At 45.4% G+C, this 9,487-nt stretch overlaps 1 non-coding gene across 1 annotated transcript; it reads left to right on the forward strand.

Annotated features, from left to right (window-relative positions):
* The first annotated feature begins 2,639 nt into the window (after nucleotides 1-2,639).
* On the forward strand, nucleotides 2,640-2,714 carry Trnas-cga (transfer RNA serine (anticodon CGA)). Its single transcript has one exon. It is a non-coding gene; the product is annotated as a tRNA-Ser (tRNA).
* Nucleotides 2,715-9,487: the final 6,773 nt, after the last annotated feature.

Raw genomic sequence — 9,487 nt, forward strand, 5'->3', positions numbered from 1 at the left:
GAACATTGACCGTAAACTAATCGCTGAGTGCTGTGCTGGGAGATTAAAGCAAACAGTGAAAAAACTGATGAGTTCGTATTAAATGTGTGCCGTTCCGCACAGAAACATAATTATACGACGTCTTACTGGCATATAGAAATGGTTTTTCGTACACAAAAACCGACGTGTCAAAGGAAGCAGCGATTTTGTAAACAGACTAAAAATGTCTTCGATAGGATTAGTCATAAATATCTGGAAAAAGTCTTGATCAAGATGGGCTTTGGCACCAATTTCACGAATGCAGTTCAGTGTATTTTGGGCAACACTATATCACAAGTCGTTGTTAATGGTAGATTAAGCGAGAAAATCCCCATAAAAAGCTCAGTCAGATAAGGTTGTCTGTTATCTATGGCGTTACATGCAATAGCTTTACATCCGCTTGTCGGTAGGAAATGAAAGGCTCACATGTACAACTTATACCTATGACTCGGTGTTTGCCGGCCGCGGTGGTCTAGCGGTTCTGGCGCTGCAGTCCGGAACCGCGGGACTGCTACGGTCGCAGGTTCGAATCCTGCCTCGGGCATGGGTGTGTGTGATGTCCTTAGGTTAGTTAGGTTTAAGTAGTTCTAAGTTCTAGGGGACTTATGACCTAAGATGTTGAGTCCCATAGTGCTCAGAGCCATTTGAACCATTTTTGAACTCGGTGTTTTCATGGAAAGTTCACGAGATGTTGACGTCTTACGTAACATCCTCCGACTGTACGAAAAATCTACAGGCGCAGTTGTCAATCCCAAAGAGTCTGTGATGCTGCCGATTGCAAATAATAAGCGGAATTGGTTGACTACCAAACACTTGCCTAACACCAAGTGTTAGCCGTCATTATGGCAAATAACCCACAAAGAATGGCGGCTCTCAATTGGCGCACAACATTTCATAAAATGAGAGCGGTAGTAAAAATCCACGCAGATAGAAATTTAGCTATGACAAAAAAGTCAAACTCTGCAACACACAAATTTTGATGAAAGCCTGGTACTTAGCTCAGGTTCTCGCGATACCCAGAAAAATAAGGAGAGCTATATTGCAAGCGATATACTGGTTTATATGGAGGGGTGAAATCTTTAACGTTTGTCTGCCGACTTGTACCTTCAGCTTAAATGAGGGTGGATTGGGAATAACGGCCTTGCACGCATAATCCGCAGCAGTACACGTCAACAGATCTAAGTGTGTAACACAGAAGGGACCACACTCGCCAGCTACTGTCAACCAGATGATCCCAGGTCGACTAGGTACAAGAAAAACCGGACAATAAGGACCAACTCCAAGCTTTACTCCATCCAGTTAAGACCGTCAGCCGCTTGTGGGAATAGTAATTCGGAGGACACAATCGAACATCGTTTTGAGATTCCGAGATTTGTCGATATGGCACAAAGCAAGAGTCATGAATCGACTGATCAGTTGAACACTGTATACAGAATGAGATTTTCACTCTGCAGCGGAGTGTGCGCTGATATGAAACTTCCTGGCAGATTAAAACTGTGTGCCAGACCGAGACTCGAACTCGGGACCTTTGCCCTTCGTGGGCAAGTGCTCTACCAACTGAGCTACCCAAGCACGACTCACGCCCCGTCCTCACAGCTTTACTTCTGCCAGTACCTCATCTACTACCTCCCAAACTTTACAGAAGCTCTCTTGTGAAAGGCCCGCGAAAGGCACAGGTCCCGAGTTCGAGTCTCGATCTGGCACACAGTTTTAATCTGTCAGGAAGTTGCACAGTATACAGGCTTCTAACGGCATGATACCTGAATGGAATCCGTTTCACAAAGGAAAACGACACGCAACAACGTGGATAATGGCACGCACAATTCATACTATTTTTGGACTTAAATTAACGGAAAACTTACAGTACCTGGCGTACTTAGGGGGTTGAATACGAGAAAGTAATTCGTTTCTAAATACAGGCTTAAACAGGCGAATTTTCTCAAGATTCCAATATGTATCGCGCATGATAATTTTTTGATACGAAACACCATGGAAGAAAAAAAATGAAAATTTAATGTGAATTCTACCAAAGCGTCATCTAAGAAAAAACTCAATGGACAATTTCCTGCAGATTTCTGTACAAGAGATTAAAATATGAAAGTGTTGTAATTTATGTAATTATTTTTCCGATGAGTTTGTTTTCTGTTATTATGTGAAATTGTCAAATGTCAAATAAATATCTCTAAAATAATAAAAATAAAAAAGATAGACCAATAGCTTTTCATACAAGAAGTTGTCTCCAGAATGAGATTTTCACTCTGCAGCGGAGTGTGCGCTGATATGAAACTTCCTGGCAGATTAAAACTGTGTGCCCGACCGAGACTCGAACTCGGGACCTCTAGAGCACTTGCCCGCGAAAGGCAAAGGTCCCGAGTTTGAGTCTCGGTCGGGCACACAGTTTTAATCTGCCAGGAAGTTTCATATCAGCGCACACTCCGCTGCAGAGTGAAAATCTCATTCTGGAAACATCCCCCATGCTGTGGCTAAGCCATGTCTCCGCAATATCCTTTCTTTCAGGAGTGCTAGTTCTGCAAGGTTCGCAGGAGAGCTTCTGTAAAGTTTGGAAGGTAGGAGGCGAGGTACTGGCAGAAGTAAAGCTGTGAGTACCGGTCGTGAGTCGTGCTTCGGTAGCTCAGTTGGTAGAGCACTTGCCCGCGAAAGGCAAAGGTCCCGAGTTCGAGTCTCGGTCGGGCGCACAGTTTTAATCTGCCAGGAAGTTTCAAGAAGTTGTCTATACGAATCTCTTCAACTGCAGTAATTTTTTTTTCTTTTAAATTTGCTCTTAGCCACTGACGGCCTTTTTTGTGTTATTTAGAGTAGGTAAACTTCACATTACAGAGCAAATGCAATTTACAACTGTCTGTTCACGTTTTGGCTTAGATTCTTCCGTAGTATTTTTGCCAGATCATTTCGCCCTTTTCAAGTAGAAGGAGAGTATTTTTTTTCTTCTTTTTGACTTTGCTTACTCTGGTTTTCTCTAGTCACTGAGGCTGACACTAGCACAAAACCACGGAACACACTACGCTGCGTCGCTGTACTGTTTGTGTTTCCCGACGGGCGGGGCGCTGCCGGGGCTGCAGCCGCAGCTGCTGCCTCCCAACAGCCGGCTTCCCGTCTGCGCGGCGAGGCAAAGGGAAGGGGGGCGGTGACGTCACGCAGGCTGCGTGGCTGTTCTTGAAGGGCGCTTCGAGTGCTATTTTCAGGAAGTTCATGAAGTCTGTGCCACACAGCTTTGCACCCACGGCTTTCTTATTTCCTTCCTAAAAGTATGCTGGTCCACTACGTCATTTTGCTCTAGTTTGATTATTGATGTTACAGTCTGGTCTAAACCCCATTGTGTGCTTTGCCTTTCCTGTATTGTAATGGGTGTTGTGTCTGGTACGGCCATTAGCTCCAGTTCCATGCATGTCGATGTCGTTCTCCAGCATTCCCTTGCACGCTTCCCGTATTTTTGCTGCGTTTCCGCACTGGAAACAATGCCCTAAGGTGCCGTTGATTCGACGGTTTGAGGTTGATCGCCGCTAGATTTTCGTTTGTTGGTACGGTGTTATTGATGCCCCTGTACCAGGCTGTTTTGATTTTTGAATTTGTGGCAGCTTCTTCCAGGATTAGCCACACTTGTTTCCATTTTGCAATTGGTCTTTTGGTCTCGATTTTCTCGGGTCGCTCTTTCCTCAGTTCCGCGTACAGTTTTATAGCTGCTCCATTAAGTTTCGGGAATGCAGCCGCATGAATTCTGCTTCTTCTTCTAATATTTCGGCTGTATGCCTTTCAGCCATCTTCAGAGAGAGCTGTACGACTGACGTTCCAGCGCTCGCTCCATCCTTTCAAACTCGCGGACCGCGCCACTGCGCATGCGGCCACAGATAAACAAGGCGCCAGTGATGTTGATCGGCGGCAAAGACGTACAATATGCATGAGTTACTTCTGTGGCTGCGCAATCGATCCATGCTGGGAGGTCGATGTATTACTGGGAGCTGAACTGTAGCGACGTCTTTGTAAGTTCAATACTGAAAGTGCCGGATTCCATGATTTATCTAATGTGAAACCGCTGTCTCTATTAATTAGATTGTTCGTTAAGCGGATTTCAATGCCCTCTTTTACTACGGAGTCCCAGAAAGATGAAACAGAAGTCAGAATTTCGACATTTTCATATACCATAGAGTGACCAGAATCAATACAATGCTCTGCCACAGCCGATTTACTGGGTTGTAAGAGCCGAGTGTACCTGCGATGTTCCGTACACCTCTCTTGGACTGTACGATTCGTTTGTCCGATATATGAGAGGCCACATTCACATGGTATCTTGTAAACTCCAGGTTTGCGGAGTAGTAAGTCATCTTTAACGGAACCCAGGAGTGCAGCCGTCTTCGCCGGTGGACGAAAAATCACTTTTACTTTATGTTTAGTGAGGATCCGTCCTATTTTGGATGAAAGGCTTCCCACATACGGCAGGAAAGCCATGGATTTAAATGTTTCCTCGTCATCTTCTGCATTCCTTACGGACACCTTAGGTTTTATTTGTAGTGCCTTACGTATCTGTTGTGGAGAATACCCGTTGTCCTCAAAAACTCTCTTCAGATGTAAAAGTTCGTCTTTTAAACTACTTTCATCAGATATGACGTGTGCTCGATGTACCAAAGTTCTTAGAACACTACTCGTCTGCGAAGGATGGTGACAACTATTTGCATGTAATATAAGTCCGTATGGGTCGGTTTCCGATATACTGCATGACCCAAAGTGCCATCTTCTTTACGCCGAACCAAGACATCCAAAAATGGAAGACATCCCTCCTTTTCCACTTCCATTGTAAACTGAATTTGTCCATGGATGGAATTCAGATGGTTTAAGAAGTCCTGCAATTTGTCCTCGCCATGGGGCCACACTACGGAGGTATCATCAACGTACCTCCAAAAAACTGTAGGCTTCAAACTAGCAGACTCCAGGGCCTTCTCCTCGAAGTCCTCCATAAATAAATTGGCCACCAAGGGTGACAAAGGACTACCCATGGCGACACCGTCAGTCTGTTTGAACAGTATCATGATGGTCGCATTCGTGTTTGGCAACATCGCGGTGGACGCACATTGGAAGCGTGTATTCGTCATCGCCATACTGCCGTATCACCCGCCGTGATGTTATGGGGTGCCATTGGTTACACGTCTCGGTCACCTCTTGTTCGCATTGACGGCACTTTGAACAGTGGACGTTACATTTCAGATGTGTTACGACCCGTGGCTCTACCCTTCATTCGATCCCTGCGAAACCCTACATTTCAGCAGGATAATGCACGACCGCATGTTGCAGTCCTGTACGGGCCTGTACGGGTCTGGCCAGCACATTCTGCAGATCTCTCACCAATTGAAAATGTCTGCTCAATGGTGGCCGAGCAACTGGCTCTTCACAATACGCCAGTCACTACTCTTGAACTGTGGTATCGTGTTGAAGCTGCATGGGCAGCTGTAGCTGTACGCGCCATCCAAGCTCTGTTTGACTCAATGCCCAGGCGTATCAAGGCCGTTATTACGGCCTGAGGTGGCTCTTCCGGGTACTGATTTCTCAGGATCTATGCACCCAAATTGCGTGGAAATGTAATCACATGTCAGTTCTAGTATAATATATTTGTCCAATGAATACCCGTTTATCATCTGCATTTCTTCTTGGTGTAGCAATTTTAATGGTCAGTAGTGTAGTAAAGATCCCATTCAAATTGATGTATAATAAAGAACATTTTCTGTAGCGTAAGTAGCCAGCGAGCTAGGTGGAAGGACAGCTATAAAACTTCAATTTTCGCGGCGCAAAGACTGCTCCATTAAGTCTCGGGAATGCAGCCGCAGGAATTCTGCTTCTTCTTCTAATATTTCGGCTGTATACCTTTCAGCCATCTTCAGAGAGAGCCGTACGACTGACGCTCCAGCGCTCGCTCCATCCTTTTAAACTCGCGGAACGTTTCGTCGTTGAGTACATCATCGCAGGCGCTCTTCTCTGTGATGCAGCGTCAAGGGTAACCGCAGCCATGGTCACCGAGCTGATAGTCCATGCTGCTGCAAACGTCGTCGAACTGTTCATGCAGATGGTTGTTGTCTTGCAAACGTCCCCATCTTTTGACTCAGGGATCGAGACGTGGCTGCGCGATCCGTTACAGCCATGCGGATAAGATGCCTGTCATCTCGACTGCTAGTGATACGAGGCCGTTGGGATCCAGCACGGCGTTCCATATTACCCTCCTGAACCCGCCGATTCCATATTCTGCTAACAGTCATTGGATCTCGACCAACGCGAGCAGCAATGTCGCGATGCGATAAACTGCAATCGCGATAGGCTACAATCCGACCTTTATCAAAGTCGGAAACGTGATGGTACGCATTTCTCCTCCTTACACGAGGCATCACAACAACGTTTCACCAGGTATCGCCGGTCAACTGCTGTTTGTGTATGAGAAATCGGTTGGAAACTTTCCTCATGTCAGCACGTTGTAGGTGCCGCCACCGGCGCCAACCTTGTGTGAATGCTCTGAAAAGCTAATAATTTGCATATCACAGCATCTTCTTCCCGTCCGTTAATTTTCGCGTCTGCAGCACGTCATCTTCGTGGCAAAGCAATTTTAATGGTCAGTAGTGTAAATTTACCGGAGCTCTTTCTGTTTCTGGCTGGTACGTGTTAAAAACGGAGGACGTTACGCAGTTTGTGTTTCTTTCGGCCGTACTACTTAAACGGTGGATCAAAAGTGAAGTCCATTTCTTTGTAAGTCGACGAGGGCCAGTCCTCCTCCGTGTCTTCCCCATGTGCACGTGGTGAACTGCACTTTTGCAAAACCATGTTTTGGCGGATATGAGACTTATGCTAGAAGCCACATTTTTGGTAGTAGCTGCTAGTTTTTGAGTCTTAGCTTTTGGAATAAATCCAGCCACCTCTTCCCGTTAGCTGTAGCGAGGACTTTATGTGCAGTACTTACGGCAGTTTTGCGCCACCATTTTCATGGGACACGAGCATAATTGCAGCCCCAGGCATCTCAGCGTTTCAACCACAGAGCATCATGAACCATCCTCGGTTAGGAATCTGTTGCCGAGTGGTAAGTGTACCGTTTTTGCAGGTTTAGTTTTTGACCAGCCGCGTGTTCAAAGTCTCGTAAGGCTTCTTGGATTCTCTAAAGGTCTGATTTCCCTTGTATGAAGAATTCCACGTCATCGGCGTAGGCTTTGTATTTTATAGTCGTGCCATGCAAAATGATTCTGCGGATGATGTCGATTTTCCGCAGCAGGAGTTTGTGAGCAATGGCAAACAGGGACATCGACAGCGGACATCCTTGCCATACCGACCACTGGTTGGTATAGGTTTCGTGTTACGGCCGTTTACTGACGACTTTGAAGTGGTGCTGTTCAGGATGTCTTAATTCATGACGGTTTCTCCGTAGCCAAGTTTTTCGAGAACTGTACAGATTTTCGTGGCTCACTCGATCCATGGTCTAGTGAAAGTCAATCGACACGATTGCCTGTTCTGTTTACTGCTATAAACCCGACTATTCTTTATAATCTGATATCGCGCTGAAGATGATTCTTCTGGAGACAGATCTCGTCTGGTGAGTCCTAACGATTTTCTTCATTACTGTTTCCATTTGTCAGCCACACATCTAGCTGATATTTTGTAGTCGGCGTTTACCAGCGGTATTTGTTGGCTGCCTTTGAAGTCGTTGACGATTTCCGTAAAAACGTTGCCAAAGATGTTCCATCATATGCGCTAGAACTCTGTGGGAATGCCGTGCAACCTTGGTGATTCTCAGGGTTGGCTGGATTTAATGATATTGAGCACGTCTTTTTTTCTGTCTCGTCTTCCAGGTTGGCTACGTCGTCGTTTTTCAGAACCTCGGTCAAGCTGTCTAGGAGGACGTCTGTTGTGCCATGCTCAATTGTTCTCTCTTGAACAGCTGACTGAAGTGGCGTTGTAGCTGCTCTAGTATCTTCGATGTTACGGTTTTTCCCTCAGCTGTCTGAAGTAATTTATTTTCTTTTTGTTTTGTTTTTCTAAAAATTCTGCTGATTTGGTGTATTGTGGCCAGTTCTTCCCCTATCGACCACATCGGTTGGCTTCTCGTTGTAATTTCTTGCGATTTTTCATCTTGGAGGCTTATCAGTTTCGGTTTGATAAGCCGTAGATTTTTCAATCTCTCTGCTTCGTTGTCTGTCGGGAGTTTACTGCGTCTCTCATGCACTGGGTATGGAAATACATTGTACACTTCTTCCAAAAGGCCTTCCAGTGCTGTATTTAAAAAAAAAATGGTTCAAATGGCTCTGAGCACTATGGGACTTAACAGCTGAGGTCATCAGTCCCCTAGAACTTAGAACTACTTAAACCTAACTAACCTAAGGACATCACACACATCCATGCCCGAGGCAGGATTCGAACCTGCGACCGTAGCGCTCGCGCGGTTCCAGACTGTAGCGCCTAGAACCGCTCGGCCACCCCGGCCGGCTGCTGTATTTCATTAGCGTTTTTGTGACCGTGGGTTTTGCATGTGTTGTCCACCATTCTACGCCTGTTTATGCTGTCTCTTTCTTCTTCAGGCGTTGTCTCCACACTTCACCGACTTGCTTACGTCTGTCATGACGGTTCTGGACATTCACCAAAATTTTTTGCCACTGTCTTTCTTGTGGTGTGGTAGGTATATCTTAGCGATCTGGCAGCTGTGGCTTGAGAAAGCTACTGGTTTCACTTCGACAGCGGATATTTTCTGGCTTAAATTTCAAGAAAAGTACATTCTGTCAAGTCTTCTTTTCCCGTTGTTGTACATGAATGTGTCCTCCGTAGTGGTTGGGTACTTTATCCCACAAGCTAAAAGATACATTTTTCTGACGGCATCCTCCAACTCGACGCACGTGTTTAGTGTCGGTACTTGGTCTTCCTTCGCTACAACGCAACTGAAGTCGCCTCCGAGAAGTATATTTTCCTGGTTTTCAGTGATCAGATTACATATATTCTGTCTGAAAAACTTGGCTCTTGCTGGTTTATTTTCGGTGGCACAAGGTGCATATATATTTACGAAAAATGTATTATGGCTATTTGTTGATTGCCGTTTGACAGTGTCTTTACATTTCAAAATTCAATGTTTTGTTTGATTAAGATCGCTGTGCCGCATTTTACTTCTGGATCGATTTTTAATATCACACTGTAACCTGGAATTTATTCTACTAGCGATAGGCAAAATAATGTGAACACCTGTACTTAGGAATCGTTTATGAATAAGGGATTGGATGCCCAATTGCCCGTATTACAGCTGGGGTTCTTCTTGGAATCGTGGCATATAATGATTGTGTTGTTTCCAGTGAAGTGTTATGCCACTCTTCGATCAGAACTTCTTCTAACTCTTTTAGTGATGAGGGCTGCGGAAATTGTTCCGGAGTCTGCTCTCCAATACCACCCCCAGGGATTCGATAATGTTCAAGCACAAGGACTGTGTTGGCCAGGGAAGACGCTG

Source organism: Schistocerca cancellata, chromosome 8, assembly GCF_023864275.1.
Source record: "Schistocerca cancellata isolate TAMUIC-IGC-003103 chromosome 8, iqSchCanc2.1, whole genome shotgun sequence".
Lineage (NCBI taxonomy): Eukaryota > Metazoa > Arthropoda > Insecta > Orthoptera > Acrididae > Schistocerca > Schistocerca cancellata.